We start from the raw sequence: 23,238 nt of genomic DNA on the forward strand, positions 1-23,238 counted from the left end.
ATTCCAGACAGCAAGCACAGTGTCTGGCACCCGGTTTCCTCCACCCAGTGAGTTCTACAGATGCTCTAAGACCAGGCTCTGAGGCCACCTCCTCCTGGAAGCCAGGCCTGACTGCATCCCCACTCAGCCCTGGAGTCTGAGCCCTCACCCAGCGCTCCTCCCACTGCTGACAAAGCCCCAGTTGTGTGAGGTATTGACTCAAACCCTCCAAATGTAACCCAGGGTGACCCTGTCTTCTCCCTGTGACAGGCAAGTGTTGGGCATGCACCGGATGCTCCTGGAAAGGCTTCCTTGGTCTGGAGAAGGGATGAGAACAAGTGTGACACCTAGAACAACATCCACCTTCCCGGGACCACAGGACCAGCCTGAGCCAGAGCCAGGCATTGAGGACACATGGCACCGCTAAGGGGGGACCGTGGTATCCACCAGCCCTGAGTCTGCTCCCCCTCCTGCTGGCTGAGACATGGCAGCCTGCCATGCAATCAGTCGTCTGTCTCAGTCAGGGTCTCTCCTGTGGCCCTCGGGGACTGGGACCCACTGTCACCATGAGGAGGAGGGGACAGGAAAGGACAGAGGAGGAAAAGTTGGGGAGGCAGTGGGGGCCAATGCATCTTGGATGGAAGAAAGCTCTCATCCAGGGCCCCTACACCAGCAGCCCCTCATCTCCCAAAGAACTGCTGAAAGCCAGTGGGGAGCTAAGAAGCAGCTGTCTCTCCAGACGAGGGGGGTGTCCCAGCCCAGCCGGAGAAACTAAAAACAATTTTTCCTGGCCTTGTGGAGAGCCAGCCTGTGGTAGCCAGCATCCTCCTCTATGTGTGTCACAACTGCTCAGTCCCTGAGGGCCCCGTAGAAGGAGGGACTCCCTCCTCCCCACCCCCACCTGGCCATGCAGGCACCAGGAAGGCCATCCTGGCAGAAGGAACAGCCTGTGCGGGGCACTAACAAAGGAGAGCAAGAGGCTGATGGCTTACCCTGAGCTTGGGGAGCCTCACTGGGGGATGGGACAGGGCAGGGACCTGAGCCAGGTGTGCATGGCCTCACCTGGCTCCCTTACTAGCAGCCTATGAGGGATGGGGGTGGGGGTCTTCCCAGGAAACCCGGTGAAGGGTGCTGAGCAGGGCCAGGGTGAGGCTGAGAACAGAGGGAGGTGACCCCGGACGCCGGTAGAAGGATGAAGCTATAGGGTTTGCCTCATCTGCCTCTGGGGTCCCCAGGCCCTTTTGATGGGTGACTGCTGACGCCTGACACAAAACCTTCCTCGCTCCCAGCTGGCCTCTAGCATGGCTGGCTGCATACCAAGCTGGAGACCCGAGCAGGTGCTCAATAATGCAGGATTTGACTTGCAAAATTGGCGAAGCAGTGCTAATAAGAGGACACGCTCATATGGGAGTCGGGGTAGGGACCTGAAAGCCAGGTTTTGAGGGCAGAACACCCCCGGCCTCAGGGGACCCTAGACCTGCCACTCTGGCCCTTGCTGGCTCAGGGCCCAAGGGCATAAGGTGTTGTGAGCAGGCAGGCAGCCCAAACTGGAGGAACAGTGCACCCCACCTGCCCGTCCCACAGCCTGAAGTAGGCAAAGCCACTGGGGCCAGGGTGGGGGGCTGCAGTCCACAGCGTGTGGCAACTTTTCCTTCCCTATGCCCTTGTGGGGAAGGGGCTGGGGGCGGTTCTTGCCTGACCTCTCCCTCACACCATCTCGGTTCTGGGGCCTCACACGTCCCTCCTGCCCAAGCCAGGACCTCCACTGCTGTGGCTCTGTGTGTGGGTGGTCCTCAGTCCTTACAACAGCAACTCACCCCCTCCTCCTGGTCCCCCATGGGGGCTCGGGGGCTGGCAGGGTGGGCCGGGCAAAGCCAGGGACCTGAGCACCCTCAGCAGGGGCTGAGCTCAGCACATGGATAGGGTGGCCTAAGGGTGACATGTGGGGAAAGCCGCTGCATCCGGGTGGGTGTCCCCATGGGACCGGCCACAGGCACATGGCTGGCGTCAGGGTTGAGGACCCCTCCCTGGGCCATGTGCAGGCTGAGACAGGCCTGGTCTGAGCTGGGGGGCCATAGACCATGAGGAGCTCCTTCATGGACCCCTCCAGCATGTGGGGCCTTTGGGAGGGGGACGGAGGGAGGAGAGTGAGGGGCTGGCCAGGGTCCCCACTAAGCCCCAGGGTCTCAGCAACACATTCTCCTTCCCCTTCTCGACGTGTCCCCATCACGACGCCGGCCACACCAAGTTGTGGGCCAGCCCGTGATGCTGAGGAGGACCCAGTCCAGCCTGCGTACTGTGGCCAGCTGTTCATTTAGCCAGGAAATTCCCCAGTTACGGCTCTGTCACTGAGGCCGGCTGGTGCACTGGCTGCGTGTGGCCATGGCCCAGAAGCAGAGCTGATCTGGAACATCAGAGGGTGCAATGAGGAGGCACAGGGCACCCGACAAAGGTTTGCAATCACGTGGCATTTTCCCAGCAATGGCTGAGTGGATGGGAGGGGTGCTGGGCCCCCAGCCCCTGCTGCCCACAGCAGGTCCTTGTCCTCCCGTGTCCTGCCCAAGGACTCTGTGCCCGCCCTCCACCTCCTCTATGCACTGGGCTGGAGTCTGTGTACCCAGGTCCTGGGCCCAGAGTACACCCAGCACACTGGCTGAGGGGGCGGGCAGGTGTGGCACCAGGTGGGCACCTGGGGAGAAAGACTCCTTCTCTGGTACCCAGCATTGTCACCACGGTGCTATACAGTCCACCTGCTGCCATCGGTGCCCAGAGGCTGTGTATGGCCGCCCTGGGGCAGGCAGGGCCCAAGGGCCCCCCTGCACTCGGCCTGGCCTGCGGCACGCCCCCACACCTCCCCTTTTAATTGGGCCTTCTCCCTGACAGAGCGCCACGCAGGCCTGTTCTGTCAGCGTCGGCACAATCTTTGCTCACCGAAGCCTGGCAGAGCGGAGAGGCCGGTGCAGCAGAAATAGCTTCGGGCCCCTGGGAGACACGCAGCAGCAGCAGGGAGGGGCGTAGACCCCAGCTGTGTCGGCGACAGCCTGGGTCCGAGGAGGCTGCCCGGAACTCCCCTCCTCAGGCCACGGCTTGGTCCAGGGCCCAGACACCTCCAAGGGACTCGGGGAGGTTCCACACGCAGCTCAGGCCACATGGGCACAGGGCCAAGACAACGTGCACGGTTAGCATCTGGTGGGACAGCCAGCCTGGGCAGCAGGATGCAAGAAGACCCACGATAAACTGCCATCCCTCCTCCTCCTCGAGAGCTGGTGTGGGGCCCACATGGGACTTAAGTCTTCTCCCTCCACCAACCACCTTCTCCCTACCTGCCTGACACAGAATGCCCTGGTCCTTGTTACAAATGCAGGTCCAGTCCCCTCACTGGAGGATGGGTTGGCGAGTCTGGGGATCTGAAGCTGAGCAGGCACCCTGGGTAACTCCTGTGACTGGGCACATTTGGGACATGGACCCTGAAATGCTGCCCTCCAAATGGAGAGATTTAAGTAGGAAGAACCAAGAATAAACACTGTGATTTTGTAACCAGGGAAACTACAGATAAAGACACCAAGAGGAGCATGGAGGGGGCCGGGGAGGAGATGGAGCGGGGCCATCGGGCTGGCCTTCTGTTGGCCTCCTGCTGCGGGGAGGCAGTCACTTCTCCTCCTCGGGCCTCGGTTTCCTGGTCTGTGAAATGAAGTAATGATGAGACTCACAGCAGTGCCTTCAGAGAATCATCCAAAGGCCCTGGGCCAGCTTGTCTCTGCAGCACAGCCATGAACACTCACTGAGAAAACTGGGCACTGTGGGCTGCACCCAGGGAAGGCCAACCACAGGTGCACAAACCACATGCACATGCAGACTCTCATGCACGTATGTGCACAGAGGGAGACCCCAGCGCCACGCCAACACATGGCCTAGTCCATCAGTGCCCAGGCTGGGATTTCAGCGGATTCATCTTCTTCTGGGGTTCCTGTGTCTGTCGCTCCCCTCCTCCAGCCTGTGTCCCCTTCGTCTAAGGCCTCCACCTATCACCACACAGCCCACGGCAGCAGTCGGCAGCAGACACTTTGTCAGCCCAGGGAATCTTGCCAGGATGCTAGGGGTCTCCTTACAGGTCCCCATGGGGAGACTCCAGCTCCTAGGGCTTGAGCTCCTGGCATAGGTTGCCCCAGGATGGATTTCTCTTCCACCCAGCCAGCCCTGGGAAGCACCATTCATGCCCACACCGGGTGTGCTGTCACCTCCAGACACACTGGTGTTCAGTGCTGGAACACAGAGGTGGGCAGGAGGGCCCCACCTTTTTTTTTTTTTTAAGATTTTATTTATTTATTTGAGAGAGAGAGCACAAGCAGGGCAGCCACCGACAGAGGGAGAAGCAGGCTCCCCGCTGAGCAGGGATCCCAACATGGGGCTCGATCCCAGGACCCGGGGATCATGACCTGAGCCAAAGGCAGATGCTCAACCGACTAAAGGAAGGCCCCACCTTTTAGCCCTCCCATCTGTGGGCTGATCCCAAGCAGGAAACTGTGCTCAACCTATAGTGTTGACCTCTTCCCCAGAGCTTTGCCCACCTTGACTGTGGAGTCCCTGGGCCCAGTTCAGGCAGGGAAGGTGGCCTGGAAGGACCTGTTCCCAGAAGGCTCCAGAAGCCAAGGTCCCCGAAGTCCCAGCTCTGTTCTGTGTGTTCACACACTCTTCGTTGTTGCATGGTGTGTTGTTCACAACTCTCTCAACATTAAAATCAGAAGCTGCTGCTGAAACTCCAGCAAATTCTGGCCCCAAGGGAAGTTGCTTCAATGAGCAGTGGAACATGGCGGGAGCAGCTGGCTTGACCGGAAGTAGGTACCTAGCCACAAGTGCCCACACCCAGGCGACTGCTAGCCAGGAGTCTCCTGAGAGCTCAGAGGCCTCTCCAGAGATGGGCATGGAGGGCAGCTGCAGGGGCCACTCTGGCCCCCTGCAAAGTAAAGGAGAGACCAGAGATGAAGCCAGCCCCTGACCCAGACTCAGACCCTGTCAGGGGGCTGTGGACCCTGTGGGACCGTGGGACTGTGGCACCCAGACACTGCCAGGTCCTGCCTGGGTCCTGGGGCCATCCAGTGATGTGGTCATGCAGTCCAAGGCCCAGCTTCAGTCACTGGGAATGTTCCCCAGGTGCCTGGCAGGGACACTCACAGAGGACACTGCTGTGCTCCTTCAGGCCCCTTGTAGGGCAGCTGTGCCCATGGGCCATCACACAGGGAGGACACAAGGTCAGGCTGAGTTGCCGAGAGCTGACCCCAGAACTGTGGCTGCCCCACCCAGACTCGCTTCCACATCCTCCCCTCAGGAGGCTCCCGGCCCACACCTTGGCTTCTCTCTGGCTGAAAGTTGGGCCACAAGGAACACCCAAGAACCCTGGTCCACTTGCCCCAGAGTCCACACTCAGCTCGCTCCTGGAACCTTTCTTTTGAACACCCCAGGGTCAGGCCTGGACTTTGAGGGGCCTTAGTGACCTGGGTGGGAGCAGCTGACTTCTCAGCCACTGTGGACTTGGACCTGGGAGTCCCCATGGTGAGCCTCAGACCTATCCCCACCTCTCCCAGGCCTTCTGGCCATGCAGTGCTGGGGCCCACTGACACCCACCCACTGTCCCTCCAGAAGCCTGTGGGCACCTCAGTCCCTGCCAGAATCACCCTGTGTGTCTCCTGTCTGCTCAGGAGCCCCCTCCCCAGCCTCAGGACTCCTGCAGGGTGGGAGTAGGACAGAGACAGGTGTAACAGGCAAGTGGAGGGGACCTAGAACTGCAGAGGTGTCCCCAGGCAGTGGGCACCCTGCTCCTTGTCCTTGTGGTGTGGGTATAACCTCCGGGCCACTGCATACTGGGCTCCCCCAGAGAGTAGCCCCGGGCTCCAGGCAGGCAGTGGGAGACCCTGAGTGTGCACAATCCCATGCCTCAGAAGCCCCTGTTCCAGACTGTCATTTTAAAATTCAGCAAGTATTTATGAGCACCTACTGCGCATGCACACAGTTGAGGGAAACACTATGCGACCTTCATGACAGGCACAGGTATGCAGAGTGGGAGGAGCTTATGGGTGGCACAGGAGCCTACCCCTGTGCCTTTGCACTTGCCAGTCCCCCAGCCCCACTCCCTCTCTGTGCACTCTCTCCAGGCACACCTTCACTCCTGCTCTGGGCCTGTGCTTCCAGCCCACCTTCTCAGCGGGGCCTCCCAGACTGCCCAACCACACCCCATACCTTCCCCCTCAGTGGTCCTCCCTGACCCCCTCAAGCTCACCATGGGCACCCAGGATCAACCCCATAGAGTGCTCCCTCTCTGCATTACCACAGCACTCCCTCAGGCGGGTGTCCAGAGGCCCTAATGACTACCCATGATAGCTGCCAAGGAGATGTGGACCTGAGGGTCAGAAACATCTCAGCATCGTGGAAGTGACCAGGAGGAACATGGCCCAGCCCTCCATGGCATCCTCTGCCCATTCTGACCCTCGGCCTGGCATGGCCGTTCCTTATACAGGAAGCCAACGGGAGGCTGGATCCAATAGAATCACCACCCTAGGGAGTGGCTCAGACACGCTGACTATAAACAGCTGTTAGTTTCTTGGAGCGCAAAATAAATTGTTTTAATGGCCGAGCGGTTATTCTTCACCGTGCAGCTTGGGGCTGAGGGCCTTGGAAGTTTTGTGTCCTGTCAGTTGGCCCCCACCATGGACAGCCTAGTCAGCCTTGGAACCTTGGGTAAGCTTGTCCAGCGAGTGATGGATCCCGCCCAGGAGCAGCCTGGGTCCCTGAAACCCTCACAGGACCCAAGCTATGCCTGAAGTCTCATTCCCTATCTCCCACCCGAACATGGCTCTGGACCTACATCTCTCATTACCTCCTTCCGCAACTTCACCCCACCCCCCTGCTGCTATACTGGGCAATCTGGGAACCTGGGAGGCTTGCAGGGACCTGGGGATGTTCAGCCTCAGGGACCACACTGCATAGTCTCATGTCCCACAGCTCCTGCCAGGGGGAGCTTCTAGCAGCTCCTGAAACACTGTCCGGTGAGGGTGAGGGCCGCAGAGCCCCCTCCCAGAGATGGGCTGCAGCTGCCCTTTGGCTTTGGGGAGGGTGAGCCAGGCACGGCGACCCGGGACCAATTATCACTGCAGCACCTGGCCCTGCATGCCCAGGGCCCCTGCTTTCCTCACCACAGGCCCAACAATGAGTTCTGAGTGTGCAACTGTGAACAGGACACGTGGGGGGTGTGGGGGGGTGTGCATGTGGATACACATCTGTGTGTGTGTCTACATGAGTGGGCATGTGTGAGTGCTAATGTGTCTACCCGGGAGGTCATAACATCTGTCCTCCTGTGCCTGCACCCCTACCTTTGTCTCTACCTGGCATCTTCCCCTTCCCCATCCAGCCCCCCGGCCCCAACTCTCTACCCAGCGCGATGGGGGGAGGGGATCAAGGACCAGAGTGTGCACTTCTCCCAGGGCCTGGCTGCTTGATGCCGAGTGACTGATGACCCCTCTCTGGACCCATTGCCACCATACTGTCCCCCACATGAGGTCAAATGTGTGCAGAGCTCGGAGATTTTGTCCCAGTCACTCCAGCTCTAGAAAGGCTCTTGGGGTGGTGCCCTGCAGAATGGGCAGAGGGTCCTAGCTGGGGAGGGGTCTGGCTGGACAGCTGCCCGCACCCCAGGGCAGGGTCCAGTGCCCATGCCAGGTGAGGAGCCACCACAGGCAGGAGGAGAAGCCAGAGTTCTGGGCAGCTCAGGCTCACTTGGCCCTCCCCAACCACAACAGAAAAACATCCCCAGGCCGGCGTGCACTCAGCAACTGCACCGGCCGCGCTCACAGCAACTTCGGTGAAGACAGGAAATCCATACTGAGCTGAGCAATATTTCCAGCGAGGTCAGACCTGTTGGCGACGGGGAGGCTGGGGGGGGGGGGGGGGATTGAGCCAGACTGCCTACCCTCACCCACTCGCAGGCTGAAAGCAGGCCAAGGCATCCGGGCCAGCTTTCCACATGCCTCTGTGAGCCGAGCCAGGCCATCCCGGGGCCAGGCCCCGCTTGGGGCCAGCTTCCCTTGGGAGACATCCAGCATATGAACCCTGGAGCCAGGTCCTCTCTAACACGCAGCAGGTCACAGGCACCAAGCCACGCCTGCCCCAGTGAGGGGGGGGTGCGGTGCGGCCAGAACAGGGATAGCCTTGCCGACCAAGACAGAGCCGGGCAGCCTTCTCCCAGCAGCCCCTCTCTCCCTCCCCCGCCTGCTCCAGGGGCTGGCAGAGCTTCAAAGGCCCCTGCTGGGGTCCCCCTCCACTGCTGCCTGAGGGCACAGCTAATTTCCACAGGGAGCTGTAGTCCTGCATACCACCTGCGCCCCACCCGTGGCTGGCACTGCAGCTCTGAGATGCTCCTCTGGGCCCCCAGACCCCTTGACCTGGCGGGGGTGACTGACGGGGATCAGGCTCCTCTGAGTTCCAGGGAGATCTACCTGCCAAGTGCCAAGTGTGAGCCCAAGTTGCCTGGCCCCAGGCGGGGGATGGAGCGATGCCTCTGGGGTGTTTGTGAATGAACAATGGATGAATGAGTGAATGAATGAATGAAAAAAAGGAGCAAATGCCTCAGGCCCACCTGGGGATTGCCCCAGGTGATGACAGGAGCCAAAAGCTCCAGGGTCCCATGGGTGGGGGGGGCTCCGTTTAGGGCCCCTGCACCCAGCTTTGTTTGAGGTCCCTGTCAGTGCTCGTTGGCCACCGCAGGACAGCCAGGGCTTCCCGGCACCAGTGCCCCGCTGCACACAGTGGGCAGGGTAGGCTGTGCGGCCCCCAGGGAAGTGGAAGCTGGGGGTGCGAGGTCTTGTCACTGCTCCCCAAGTGTTTCCCATCGGCGCCTTTCGGCCGCAGGAGCCCACCCCTTTGCACCTGGTGGCATGTGGCTGGTTCTGGCCAATGGACTGCGGGCAGGAGTGGGGTAGGGCACATCCAGGCTGGTTAAAGACTACAGATTCTCTCCCTCTCTCCCTCTGCCCAGAAGCCAGCGACATCCCCGTTCGGTAGCTGCCCATCCGCCTGGGTCAGCAAGTGACTTAGAACCGGGTCCCTCCACCAAGTGTTGCGGCATTCAGTGTAAACAGGAAATCCTCCTCTGCCGCTTTAAGATTTGGGACTATTTGTTTCACCAGCATCACTTGCCCAGCCTGACTGATAGAAGGGTCAGCCACTGGGTGGGCTCCTCACCAGACACAGGATCAGGGGGACAAGCAGGGTCTGAGGTGCCCTGAGGAGTCAAGGGCAGAACCCTCCCTCCCAGGCAGATGTCCGAGATGGTGGGACAGCCAATCTCTGCAGACGTGAGGCCCGTGAAAGTGAGCCCGAGAGAGGGGACTTGACTGGGGCAGGCCAGGTGTGCAACCACTGTCGCCGGGCCTTGCCAGGGTGGGTGCTGATCGCTCTGTAAGATAGGGAAGAGCCTGAGCTACGTCCCCAGTTTGGTTGGTCTCTCCCTCAGGAGCGGCGGCCTATGCGCCCGGGGGGGCTGACTCGCCGGCGTGTCCACCCAGCTGCCCCCTGCACTGAATCATCTCATCAGGATGACCCTACCAGCCTTCATCCCTGTTTCCCTCCTCCAGGTGGGGCCTCTGCCACCCAGCCAACCCCCTCCCTGCTCTCTCCTCCTTTCTCCACATCAGATGCTACCCTGCTCCCCTGACCTGACCATAGAAGCCAGGGATGCGTGTGGACTGGCCCCCAGTCTTGACCAGCACCCACTGCTCACTCCTCCAGGCCAGTCTATGTCCTTTGTCCCCTGTTGGGTCCCACGTCCTAGTGCAGCTTTCGCCTGACACACACTGAACAGCCTCAAGGGGGTACCATGGTCACCCCATTTTACACAAGGGGACACTGAAGCTCAGAGCCACCGGCCCTGGCCCCATGGGGTCTGCCACACAGAGGCCCATCGCCTGAAGCACCCAACTCCCTACCCTCAGGCCAGGCTTATCAAGGAGCCCCGAGACCCCCATGAGAGGGGGGTGCCGTGCCGTCTGCAAAGGCATGTTTTCATTAGCAAGAGATGAATAATTAATGCCATGGTGCCTTTAAAACTGTTTTGTTTTTATTTTAAACCTTTTTTTCTATGTATAGAAAGAGCACTTCCGTTAGGCACCAAATTTATATTTTAATAAACATGGCTTTATTTGTTCAATCCCTAGTGCTCCCAGGGGCCCAAGGGCGTCAAGGACCTGCAGGGCACCGCCGTCAGCTCCCACCTTGCGCCAGCGCAGCCTCCAAAGCTCACAGTGAGGACAGAGGGCAGAGGACAGAGGTCATGGACAAGGGCACGGATCCCGAATGCCCCTCTTGGTTCTTCTCATCTCCTCCATCGCAGGCCTGGGCTGGGGTGATGGGTGGGTGGCACCAGCTCTGAGAAGAGGTCAGGTGGAGCCCAGGGTAAGATGGGCCCCAGGCGGAGCTCAGGTGGAGGCTGGGAGCTCCCGTGGCAGGAAGAGCATGTGATGGGGGGGGTCACCTGTCCTGGGTGAGGCCACTGGCCCCAGGCAAGCACCTGCTTCCCACCATCCATGAGACCCTCCTTCCTTCCGGAACAGAGCCTGTGACCCAAGCTGGGGGCCTGGATAATTCAACTCTGTGATTCTCTGGGCCGCGAGTCCGCAAAGCGTTGATTTCTTGGCTCAGCAAGTCCATCCTCAAATGGTGCTTTCTCAGAGAGTAAGTCAGAAACACTTATTTTTAAATTACAGGCCAAGGAGAGTGTGGGCAGCATCTGAAAAACAATATGTTAACACTCTCCAAATGCACCTTCCCAGGGTCGGGGCTCTGAGTGCCGGACGCCAGAGACTCTCCCACCCATCCGCGGCCAAGGTCACGGAGTGGCGGCCTGACCCCACACTCTTGTCCTACTGCCCAGCCTCATTTCCTTGGCTAGACCATGACGCTAAACAAAAGAATTAGGATGTAGACTTTTTTTTTTTTTCTCGCAAGAAGTCGTCATTAATTTTTTAAAGTGTGCAATATTGTCCTCAACGAAACATGTGAAAAATGAGTTGTCTGTTCCTAACAAATATTTTCTAGATTAAGTATTTGTAATGCTATCAATTATTTATCTCCATATATGGAGAATGCCTAATTTGTAATAAATACAGAAAGGGTTTTAATTTTTCTGCACAATATATGAAATTGAGTTTTTGACTAATACACAAATAAATTGACTCTAATCCCATCCTGTCATGGTGTATGGTATTGTTTTAGGTATAAATCTCTTATTTTATAGATGTTTTCAAAAAATTAATCTCCAATATTTAAGGATTGGAGTAAATCTCCCTAACGGGGCGTTTCAGTGGGTTCCCATTTATAAGACTTGTCATTTCCACATGCCCCCTCCATCCCCAAATCGTCAACTGCACAGGCCAGAATCTCGCCGGGCCTCCATAAACACTTACAAATGTTCATAATTCACAAAAGAGATGCTGCATTGCCTATCATGAGGAGACTCCGGGCCACTCAACAGCGGGAGGCACAGGGTCTGGCCTGTCCTGCAGGCTCGGGGCCCATGTGGTTCAGGGTGCCCGGCCCGTTGCTGATGGCAAAGTTGAGGCCAGGCCCATCCCACACATGAGCAGGTCCCAGCTGAAAAATCACGTCTGCCGGGAAATCAGTGGGGACCCAGGAGAGCTGGTGTGTGGCTGGGTGAAAGTCAAAGAGTGGCAGGGGAGAGAGCCCAGCCACAACTATTAAGCCGTAATCATGAACTCCACAGACATCCCGGGCATGGGGGTATGCCAACTGAACCCGGGAACTGTGCAGCTAGCACTTGTCCTGTTCTGGACACTGGAGACAGCTGCAGAGTGGGACATCTGGTGTGACCACCCCAGGCCCAGCTAGGCCAAGCCAGGAAGGCTTCCTGGAAGAGAGGGTGTAGTATAGTAGAGGGGCACACAGTCACACTGTGACTTGACACAGCTTTCTCTGTGACCCCAGTGAGTCTGCCCCTGACCTGGACCTCGGTTTCTCCACCTGGAATTACAGAGCCCAGGTTCAAGTCCCCACAAGGCTGCTGGTTCAGGTTGTCCACTCTCATCTCAGAGCCCAACTCCGAGTGAGGCTGACAGCTCTGCAGGGTACATTGCTGTTGGGCTGGCTGATACCCCAGGCATCAGGGTGGGCCCAAGGCCCAGGCGGGGACAACCCCAGGACCCCCTCCTAGCCACATCACAGTGATTGGATGGAAGGAGAGTTACATGACTTGAGCCAGGCTGATCAAGATGCCTTCTTGGAATTTTTCAAATGTAAGCAGGAGGGGGATCCTCTTTCTCCCTGGAAGGAGTTTGAGAGGTCTAAGCCTGGGGCCACAGGACCAACTTGGGGATCAGCCAGCCAGGAAGACTGACCATGGAGGGAAGTGGCAACAGGGGCTGGGAGGGGCCTCCCAGGCACTCTGCATCCTGAGCTCCTGTGTCCCAGAACCAGCTCATCCCTGTGGTCCTGAGGCCATCCCGGGAGCCATGAAGTCTTCACTCCCACTGTCCTGAAACACTTCCCTGGGCCCTGGGGTGTCCCATCAGAGCCTGGGTGCTCTTGGGCCCGCAAGAACACCCACTCACGGAGCCAGTGCTGACGTCCTTCTAACTCAGGGGATAGGCTGGAGGGGCACGGAGCCCAGGGGTCTGCATGTTAGGAAGTGACAAGTATTGTTGCCACACAAGCACCTGATAATTGCAGAGCCAGAGGGTCAAGTGTATTTTTGAAAACCGGGACTCAAGCCCTGAGAATCAAGAACAGGACATCTATCCAGCTTACCACCCATTGCTGCGGAACACAGAAAGCCAGAATGCCAGGCAGGAAAAGGTTATAAAGCAGAGGGGTGAAACAGGCCAGACACAAAAGGACAAATACTGTCGGACTCCACTTCCGTGAGGTCCCTGAAGCCATCAGATTCATAGAGACAGAGAGCCAATGGGGGTTGCCAGGGGCTGGGGTGGGGACTGGGGAGTTGTGTTTAATGGGAACAGAGCTTCCGTTTAGGAAGATGAAGAGTTCCAGAAGGGCTGGTGGGGATGGTTGCACAACAATGTGGATGTGCTTAATGCCATTGAACTGGACATTTAAAAATGATTAAAATGGTAAATTTCATGCTACATATATTTTATGACATTAAAGGGAAAAAAAAGAATATTTCCCCTCCAAACCTTTCCTCCCCAACATTATAAATCTATATGCTATTGAATTTTTTTTAATATATAAAAATAGGTCTCTGGTTCATTCTAAGATTTACTATGCAGCATCACCTAACGAGTGAATGTCCTGAATATGCAATCTTTAACTCAATAAATGGATCATTTTAGTTATAAAAAAAAAAAAGGGAAGGGGAAGAAAAGAGCATAAAATGGGGCCCATTAAACTGGACGACTGAAGCAAGACCCAGCACCAGTCATGAATGATGTTGGTGTTTCACATTGTCCTTCTGGAAGGCAGATGTCCTCGGACAGGGACAAAGCCAGCAGAATTGGCGAAGGAGTGCCAGGCAGGTAGTGTCGAGAGGGAAGCAGCAGGACAAGCCAGGACTTACCTCCTGAGGGCCTGGACTCGAGGCCACCGCGGCTAATGGGGTAGAGAGGGCTTTCCCAGGGGATAACGCCAGAGAACGGGAAAGAGAAAATGCCCATGTCTGAGAGGTCCCCTCCAAAAGGGATGGCTCCCCCTTCTCATACTCTTAAGTTTTCCCCAAACAAAAATTGTAATGAAAGGCCACAAGAGCCATGTGAAGATGGGCTCCCAAGAGGGACCCAGCCTGGGACAAAGGGCCAGTCTTCTTGGGGCTCTGCCCATCCCCACCCAGGCAGATCTCTGGGTCCCAGGGACTCTAGTGGGTGACAGGCCTAGATGGCTCCGTGGGGCAGGCATGGAGGGTGGGCCCTGGGATTCCTCTGCAGACAAGGGGGTTTGCTAGGGGCCATCCCCCTTGCTCTGGGCCTGCCCAGCTCGTACACTGTTAACCATGCCTTTTATTTTCTGTGTTCTGGTGCTCTGACATCTCAGGTCCTTGCTGCCCCTGGAGGGACTGCCCCTGCCAGGCTTAGCCAATCCCTAGAGAGCCAACAACTCATCCTCAAGTGCACATTCCACAGACAAACCAACCAATCCAGAGTCCACTCCCAACCACCTCCTCCATGGCTTCCACACTTTGGGCCACTGCCTACGTGTCCTAATCACCCAGGGCCACGTAGCAGACAACCAGGGACAGCCCCTATGGCCCAGAGCACCGAAACCGTTCAAACTAGCCAGTCGTTAGGTTGCTTGCCCCACAGCCTTCCCTCAGAAACCACAACAAAGGCTCCTGCCCACAGTGTCCCTCTCCCAAGCCGCCTGCCGACCCACCTTGCCCTGTGGCTCCCTGGAGCTTGGCATGCCCCCTCCTCTTAGGATCTGTGAGTAACCCACTATCTTCTCAATGACAATCATCTCCTGGTCTGTTGGCTTTGCCAGAGCAGAATAATCATAAAACCTAGATTTAAAACAGCTCATGACAACAGGGACAATGGAAGGGGGTGTCACAAGCTGTGGGCAGCTAGCTGGGGGGGGTGCAGGGGCGCGGTGGGCCCCATCCCTCTGGGCCAGCTTCTCCCTCACCCAGGAGCGGGCGACCTGAGTGTAGAGGGTGGGGAAGCAGCCCTCCCCCTTGGGCTCCGGGGCCTCTCTGGGACCACCAGCTCCCCAGAGTGGCGCAGACTGCAGTGGGCATGCAGGGGTGCTGGGAGGGTGCTGAGAGCTCTACCAGGCAGAGGCGTCCATGTGAGGGGGTGGGAGGCTGTGGGGGCACGCTGAGCCCAGCGTCCCTGTGACTGTGGACTTACGCTGAGCCGGACTGCCCATCACACTGGGAGGACCCAGCAGCCCTGAACCCTGGCACATCTGTCTAGCGTGGAGGACGTCTCTGAGGCCAAGGACGTGGGATGCTGAGTAGAGTGGTTACCAGGGAAGCTACACAGCCTCAATTTCCCTGGGGGTCTCCCCATCCTGGGCTTGACAGACAAGAGAATCCGTCTCCGCGATGGTGGCAGGCAGGATGGTGTAGGAGCGGCCGAGGCAGTGGCTTAACTGGACACTGGGCAGGTACTAACCAGGAAGCCATGTCCTCAGAGAAGCAGCAGGCCAACTGGAGGTTTGGGACGCACAGCTCTGGGGCGCTCAGGGGCACCAGGGCCAGGAGGGGCCGAGGGCGGGGGTTCGGGGTGGATGCAGAGCAGTGCAGGGCAGGGTGGGGTGTTAGGGAAGGCCTCACGTGTCTTCATGCAGAGAGGGCAGGAACAGATGTGGGTGTGTGCCCCTGCCCCCCCACTTCTGCCCTCACCCCAGGATGGGATGGGAGCTCGAGTTTGCCAGCAAGAGATCCTGCAGTGGACTGGGGGGCCCGAAGCCCCAGTGCGCTGAAACTGAGGATGTGGGCGACTCTCAGGACCCAGGTTGAGGGATAGGGTAGCCTATGGGCCAGAGCTGGGTGTGAGCCATGGGTATGGGGTGTGAGTGGGCAGCACAGGCCAGGGGACAGCGAGAGCCAAGCTGCCATTCCCTCCATGTGGCACCCCAGCTGCCCCCGGGGACCTCCCAGAGCTGTCCTCTCGGTGGTCAGTCCCTGTGAGGGGTCTCAGGGGCAGTGGAAGAGGCTCCTACACGACCGTCAGCACATGCAGGGAGACCAGCCAGGAGAGCGGGGTGCAGGCCCCTCCGGCTGTCGGGTGGCCCTCTGGGAGCGGGGTCATGTCTATGGGCCTGGTGGGCACAGGTGAGGCCCCATTCACTGGCCTCCTTACCCACAGGGTGGCTTGGTAGACAGCAGAGGAGCCTGGAATCCTGGAGTGGCATCTGAAGGGCTTTGGGGACTGACTCGGAGCAGTCCTTGAGTCTGCAGCCCAGGGCTCACCGTGGTCAGTGGCACTCAGGGGCTCAGCCCCTTGGCGTTGCTGGGCACGGGTGCCCTCCCAGGCACAGGCAAGCCTCATCCACAGACACTGCCGTTCCTGGGCTCATGGGCCCTCGGCCAGCCCGCGACCGTGGTGCCAGGCAGTGGCCCACAGCACCCCACAGGCCTGCTGCACCTCCTCTGTGTCCCCTGCACCCCGGGTAGCAGGACCCCATGTGTCAGGTGAAAGGCCTTGTCTGACACCCCTGGCCCTGAGCTGGGAGTCGAGTCCCCAGCTCAGATCCAAATCCTGGCCCCATTGGCTCCCTGCCTCCAAAGAGAGCCCTCCTCAGGCACCCGGAGGGTCCAAGGCCCAGCCCCAGCCTGCCAGCAGGCCTGACTTCCCTAGGCCCTAGCTGGCCAACATTTCTCATCTGGCCTCTGCCATGAGCACCACGTGTGTGTGTGTGCGCGCGCGCACGTGCAAACTAGTGTGTGCTGCTATAAGTGTGGACGTATGTACGTAAGTGTGTGTGCATGCACGTGAGCATGTGGGCACATGTATGTAGACATCCAAACTGTGGCGCCGCCCTAAGGACCAGTCTCTGAAGAGCTCTGCCCCAAGTCGTCACGTCATCAGACATGTGGTACACCGTGGGAACAGATTCCTAAATGCGCCGAGGCCAAAGCAGCCCCCACACTGGCAGGGCACTCATGCCCAGTGCCAGGCTGCAGGGAGCTGAGGGCCGGGCAGGGCCCTCCTCAACCAATACCCAAGTCCAAGCTCAGGGTGTCAGGGGCAGGCAGAAGTAGGTGGGCCCCGGGAAGCACTCAAGGGATGGATTCTATTACTTAGGAAAGGACAGGCACTTCCTGTGTCTGAAGGAGGGCACTCCCAAGACAGGGCACCCACCCTGGAGGATAGCAGCTCTGCCCACCAGTGAAGCAGGTCCCGGATCCCCCTGAAGAGCCACTCGCTTGCTGGGGACAGAGACATAGGACGGCAGAAGCTAGAAGCCTGGAGAGAGCAGAAGAGCACAATCTTCTCCCCCACATGGATATTAGGTGCCATTATTAGGGGAAATTGAGGCTAGGGGGTTGGAGGCCTTGACCAAGGAGCCAGAAGTTTCTATGGGGCCTCAGAGGGACCCCCAATTCTCAGAATCTCCAACAAAGGCCAGAAACCGTGGTGAGGTTCATGATCCATGGCAGGATCCCTTCCGTGTGAAGACAAGGGGGGCTGTAGGTGGGTTTATTGACAGGAAATCCAGAAATTGCCAACACATGACCCCAGTGGGGTACCAGAGCTGGACCCAGAGGATCAGGTGCCAGAAGGAAACCAAGACCAGAGGGCAGCATGGTCCCAGATAGCAGGGCTGCTCTGTGCGGGAGGTGGGATTTGTACCCAGCTACCCCTAGACTCGGTTCCACAGCCATCGTGGACTATTGGGGAACCCGGGGCCAGCACCATCCCCTCGGGCCCCGATCCCATGTGTGTGGACCCTTCTGCACCCACCTTGCCATGCATAAGAACTCACAGGTGCTGCTGTGAGCACCGAGACATTCCTCTTGCCTTACAGATCAACAGCTCAGGTAACGCCCCAGCCATGCACCCAGGATCTGGGCCCCTGGAACCAGCCAAAGCCGGGCTGTCCTGATCTCCATCATGCCCTGCAGATAGACAGAAGGTGCAGGGCCCAGCTGGACACTCCTCCTCATGCCAACCCACAGCCTGTGCCCACCCTGGGCCCTCCATGTCTCAGTTTACCCTCCGCTCCTTGCCTGGAGCCTCTGGAGACATTCCAGTGGTCGGGCGTGGATCAGGGGAAGGCACAGTCCGGCAACTCGCCCAGCCTCCCCCTGGGCCGGGACCCACTGCCTCCCACCCCATTCCCTGCGGGACTGCAGAGCTGGTGATGCCCCCAGAGCTTCCAGGTCAGCGATGCTCCTTCAGAACTGTTGTGTCCCCCTGCCCCAGCCACCGATGTGATGGGCCCAACAGCACCCTATTCTTTTAAGGTGCACAGCTCTGATGACGTAGAGCCAAATCCTCCTCCTGTTTCCCAAGAATGCTTATCATTTTGTTGTAAATCGCAGAGCATGCAGTTTGCCCCCTTTCTGTCCTTTTCCCTTCTAAGCCTCAGGGGCAGAGTGGAGTTCACGCTGGCTCATGAGACCTCTGGACATCAAGCCCACGGACCTGCTGTGCCGTGGGCAGCAAAGATTTCTGGGAAAACCTTCCTAACAGTCCTCGTTGTGCTCCAGCGGTTCCTGGGAGCCCAGCCCCAAGCAAGGGCGGGAGGTGACGGAGCCACAGCCAGCCACCTCGGTCCCTCCACCAGCAGCCCTGGGACAAGCTACGAGGGTCAGGCTCCGAGCCCGGGGTCACGAGACTGGCGGGAGCAATGCCCGGATTCCAACCCCCCTGGGCTGATGCCCGCTCAACCTGGGGCTGTCGCCCACCCCATAGGACGTGTGTCCTGCAGGCACAGCTCCTGCCCCGCCCCCAGCAGCTGTGCCTACCCCGGAGACCCTTCCTCAGGCTCCTGCCCACCCGTGTGGTCCTTGTCACTCTGTGCCGCCCCAGGCTGGAGCCGGCTCCCTGAGTGACAGCAATTAGGGCCATGGCTGGCAGAGCAGCCTGCTCCCCCCAAAGCACCTGACGTGGCAGCAGCTCCCCGGGGGGCTGCCGCACTCTGGCTGTGGCTGAGGCGCTTGGAATCGCTGCTTTCTGCTGTAAAAATGGAAACATCCCCTACGTGAGACACAAACTGGCAAGGAGAACGCCACTGTGAAATCTCGCACCCCGAGGCGGGTGGCGGCGGCCAGGGGCCCGCCAGGCAAGAAAGGCTGCGCGGGGGGGGGGGGGGGGGGGAGCTAAGAACTGGGGGGCGCAGGGGCGAGGCGCAGACCCCCCAGCCAGACAACCCTGCTGGGAACATGGGCTAGGCCCTCCCTGCCTGGAGCGGCCGTTTTCCAAAAACGCCAACGGAGCCAGCCGCACCCGGCTTCCAGCCCCCGCCCCGCGCTGGAAGAGCCGTGAGCAAGGTGGGCGAGCGGGCACCGTCAGGGGGGACATCCGAATGAAAGCTAGATGCTTCCCTGGGGCCCAGAGGGGCAGGGCTGGCCCAGAGTCTGGAGCTTTGCTGCCAGGAGGGGTACGGGGTCAGTGATGGTGGTTCTGGGCCACAGGGAGGCTCCCTGAGCTATGCCCGGCTGTCCTAGCCAGTGCTTCGGAATTCAGCATGCAAGCCAAGCACACACAGGACCTAGGCCTGTGTGTCCCAGACACAGTCAGGCTGGCGGGGGGCACCCTGATGACCCCCATCTGGCAGTTCTTTCCCGGCCAGGACCCTTCTTCCCAGCACCCCTGGGCACTGCTCAGCCACAGGCTTGGCAGCTCAGGTCTGAAATGTTCTTCGTGCTAACTAAACTAGCGCCTGCAAACACCCACTAGTGCCAAGAGCCTGTGTTGTGCATGTGAACCCCCCGCCCCCCACCTGGCAGAGCTGTTCTCACCCCCAGATTCACAGAGAACACTGCACGGTGCCCATTTGTTCTACCGACGGTGGCCATTGACCAGCGCAGGCCCTGGGCTGGGAACCCCGGGGGCCCTGGTGGGGAGCGGAGCCTCTGTTTGCCCACTGGGGACAGGGGACTAAAGCGGCCACCGCTGCAGGGTGCGGTCAGGGTGCCCCTGGCAGGCCTGCGCTGTGGGCACTTTCCTTGGGAGTTGCTGGTTATCCTGAGGAAAAGAAGAGGGCCAGGGCCGGTCCTCTAGCCCTAGGGCCCAGGCCCAGCTCCCAGGCTGGTTATGACCTCCCCGTCAACACCGTCTGGCCAAGGGCTCCACTCTGAGGGTCCTGGTCTCCTGTGCATGGCACCAGGCACTCTCGCCTTAGGACTGCCCCGAAGCTTGGCCACTGTCTTGGGCCCCCCAGCTGTCCAAATTAATTCCCTGGAAGCCAAAGTCAGTGTAAAACCTGGACCGCCCGCATACTCACACTCATGTGCACACTCACAGACATTTGTTAATACAGACTGACTCACACATGCATACTCACGCGCTCATCAGAAACGCGCTCATTCACACCAGTGCACATTAGTTGTGCATGTGCACGGACATGCGTGCACACTCGTCTCACACTTGCATACCCACATGCACGCACGCATACACCACCCAGGCACACTTGGACGCTTGCTCACTCACATTCTCATATTCCCGAACATGCATACTCACACATGTGGATGCTGACATGCTCTCCCACATGCAGCCTTGCACACGCACATGCTCATGCTCACAAGTCACATGCACACACACGAGCATGTTCTGGCTTTTCATTCTCCCTCAGGTCCTTTGTGCAGGCCCCTCGCTGACCTGGAGAGGTGGCGTCCCACCTGCAGCTGCTGCCACGTGCCCTCTCCCACGTGTCAGGCAAGGGGCCGAGGGCCTGCCAACTCCTCCAGACCTTCCTGGGCACCCCAGCGACTCCAGGTCTGCCCGCATCACCCAGACAGGCCCTGGGCTGAGTGGTGAGCGGGTGGGTGGGGAGTGGCTTCAGAGGGCTGGCAGCCGGCCAGTGTGTCTGCTCAGTTGCCCACCTGCTCAGTGGCTGTGGAGATGGGGCACCCTGGGGCTTGGCGCTCTGGAGCCCTCTCTGGAATGGGTCCCCAGGAGGGCACGCAGTGGGGTGTGGGGACAGGCAAGGACTTGGGTTCTGCCCCACAGAAATGGGAGGGCAGAAATAAGGCAGCAATGATGAGAGCAAGGCCCCTCCCCACATAAAACTCACCCCTGAGATTACCAAAGGCCTGGAAGTCGTGTGATCTGGAGGGGAACTCCCAATGAGCGGCTTTGCTGGCCTCTGGCAGCACAGGCCAAGAGGACCTTGGGGCAGGGTCCTGTGCCAAGACAGGGCAGGGCCCAAGGTGGATCCCTGGGGCCCAGGCGCCGGGAGCCAGACCAAGGGGCATAGTCAGGTGCACAGCATGGGGTCAAAGCTGCATGCAGACCCCACAGCCTGGGGCGGCCCCGCAGGTGTCAACGTGGGGCTGGGGCTGCGCACCCAGAGGGAGAGGCCACCGCCCACCCTCCCACCCTCACCGGCAGTTCTGAGGATGCCGGGAGCGCCTTCCCCAGGGAGTCGGGGTCTGGGTCTCAGGGGGAGCTGGTCGGGGGGTGAACGAGAGTGGCGTACCCCCGTGGTGGCAAAGTGAGAGCTGTAGCCGCTGTCCGCGTGGCCCTCTGTGCCTCTGGCTGCCAGCCTGATGTGACTTGGGAGGTGCCAGGGGCTCTGAGGCATTTGGAGCCCAATGCTGCTGTAGAGGCCAAGGCCCAGCCAGGAGGGTCTCCTCCGCAGCCAGGGGTAGCCCTGCCCCTCCAAGCGCTAGGCAGGAGCGCGGGGCGGCCGTCCCTGCAGGGATGGTAAGGTGGGGCAGGACCAAGATGGGAAGGGAGGCTGGGAGACTGACTTACTGGCAGTTGCCTGTCTTAGTGCCGCCGTGCACGGAGACTCTGTGGGCAGAGTGAGGGAAGCTGCCCAGGGGAGGGAAGCTGAGCAGAGATGAGCACTCCGCGGGGCTGAGGCCGACCTGATCTCATGGGAGCCCTGGGCATGAGCGGCATCCAGCCTTGTCTGGCCCCGGGGCAGAGGTCAGCTCTTGTACCCCGCCCACATCGGTCAGATGCTGCAAGCTGCCCTGAGGGCACCCCATGCCCGGGCCTGAGCCCCCAGACCATCCTCCTGCCTGCGTGCCCCTGTCCATACCTGAGCAGCCCCTGAGTGTTTGGTGCCGAGCAAACAGGCTTGTTAACCAGGTTTGCACTAGGTTTGTTCAGTGTTCCGGGCCTCCCAACAAAGACTACCTGCAGCTTCAGGCCCTTCCCAGTGCCCTGGGCCCCACCTGGCATGGCCCAGATTCCGCACTCCCAGCTGGGGGGCCCAGTTCCAAAGTGGCTATCCACGGGGGCTGCCCCCACCCGCAGGCAGAAGGCCAGGCTCATTCGCACAGTGGGCTCTGGGCAGAAAGTTCCAGCTTGCAAGAAAGAGGATTTGGGGTTCTAGGACAGCACCCCGGGGCCCCCCCATGCCTATACTCACAGAGCAGCAAGTGAGGAGAAGCCCACCCAGCTCTTGAGGGCTGGCTGGGGCAGGTGGAGTGCCTGGCTGGCATGGCAAGCTGCCCTCCTCACCTGAGGGAGCCCAGACCCCCCAAGAGTAAACTGAGGGAGCAAGTAGGGAGACATGGTGCTTGCCACAGCGGACAGAGATGTGCGGTGCTTCAGGAACAGAAGGAAGCCAAGCTGGACGGTGTGACTCAGCCAGCTGTCGCCCCCACAGCCTGCGGGGTTCTCCACTTGCTCTCACTTTCTGTCACGTGACTCCCAGGCCAATCTGGCTTTGAGGAGGGATTGGCCTGGGGAGAGGGCCTGGGCAGAGGCCAACACACCAGTGGGTGGTGTGGTCAGGACTGGGGCTGGATCTACCCCCTTCCCTCCCCATTGCCTGCTGTGGCTCAGACATCCGGAGCTGAGAGGCCTGAGCTTCCAGGGATGGGGGGTCTTGGGTGTGAAGATGTGGCCAGCATGGCGGGACCTCAGCTCGAACCTGGTTAGCATCCTGGGCACTCAGCTTCCCATCTGCCCTGGACACTGGCCCGAGTGGGCAGTAGGATGTTTTGCCCTGGGTCCCCATCCATTGCAGCTCCTGAGGTCCCCCAAGGAGGCTAGCCTTCCGCGTGCCCTTTGGTCTCCCAGCTCAGCATTTCTCCTGTAGTCCATGCGGCCACTAGGAAAGGGCAGGGCCACAGTCGGATTGGGAGGGACCGTCAGACATCACTGGACAGGGGGTGCACAGGGGCCCTGTCTCACCCTGGACCAAGGTCTGCAGCCTGGGTGTTTAATCAGGGGTTAAGGGGTGCTGCTTTGCTGCCTCACCACACGCTTACACCAACCCTGCTGGGCAGGTTGCCAAATGCAGGGGGAAATTGAGGCTCAGACACACATTTTGACAAGCGCTGGGATCCCCGGCCAGATCCTCAAAGAGGGGACGTGACAACACAGAGCTTCCTAGGGGGGACCAGTCTGGGCCTGGGAGTCCCAGCCCTTACCCAGCCTGGCCTACTCACTACCAGCACGGCTTTATTTGTGCCCTTCTCTAGGGAGGGGCACTGTGTGTGGGGAGATGTCCAACATCTGGGAGGAATTTCACAAGGCCAATCATGCTGACACTACCCTGCAGCCCCCAAATCACAGGGCCTGGAGTGCCTCTCTCCCAGGCTCCGGGAGAGGAAGCCCCTTCTAGGCCCCCTTGGAAAGGGCTGACCCACTGCCTTGGGCCTCCTGGGCCCCT

General features: G+C 59.6%; 2 long non-coding RNA genes across 4 annotated transcripts; one reads left to right on the forward strand and one right to left on the reverse strand.

The window, feature by feature from the left end:
* The first annotated feature begins 7,645 nt into the window (after positions 1-7,645).
* Positions 7,646-11,733, forward strand: LOC118543302 (uncharacterized). Of its 2 annotated transcripts, XR_004921002.2 has the most exons (4): positions 7,646-7,877; positions 9,482-9,602; positions 10,182-10,698; positions 10,797-11,733. It is a non-coding gene; the product is annotated as an uncharacterized LOC118543302 (long non-coding RNA). The 2 variants fall into 2 exon arrangements; XR_004921001.2 differs by lacking the exon at positions 9,482-9,602 and having other exon boundaries at positions 7,653-7,877; positions 10,797-11,425.
* Positions 10,128-22,156, reverse strand: LOC118543303 (uncharacterized). 2 transcript variants are annotated; one of them, XR_004921004.2, is made up of 4 exons: positions 21,988-22,156; positions 21,085-21,300; positions 17,403-17,557; positions 10,128-10,753 (listed from the first exon to the last, which is right to left on the reverse strand). It is a non-coding gene; the product is annotated as an uncharacterized LOC118543303 (long non-coding RNA). The 2 variants fall into 2 exon arrangements; XR_013443393.1 differs by lacking the exons at positions 17,403-17,557; positions 21,085-21,300.
* Positions 22,157-23,238: the final 1,082 nt, after the last annotated feature.

The sequence above is a fragment of the Halichoerus grypus genome, chromosome 13 (genome assembly GCF_964656455.1).
Source record: "Halichoerus grypus chromosome 13, mHalGry1.hap1.1, whole genome shotgun sequence".
Classification (NCBI taxonomy): Eukaryota; Metazoa; Chordata; class Mammalia; order Carnivora; family Phocidae; genus Halichoerus; species Halichoerus grypus.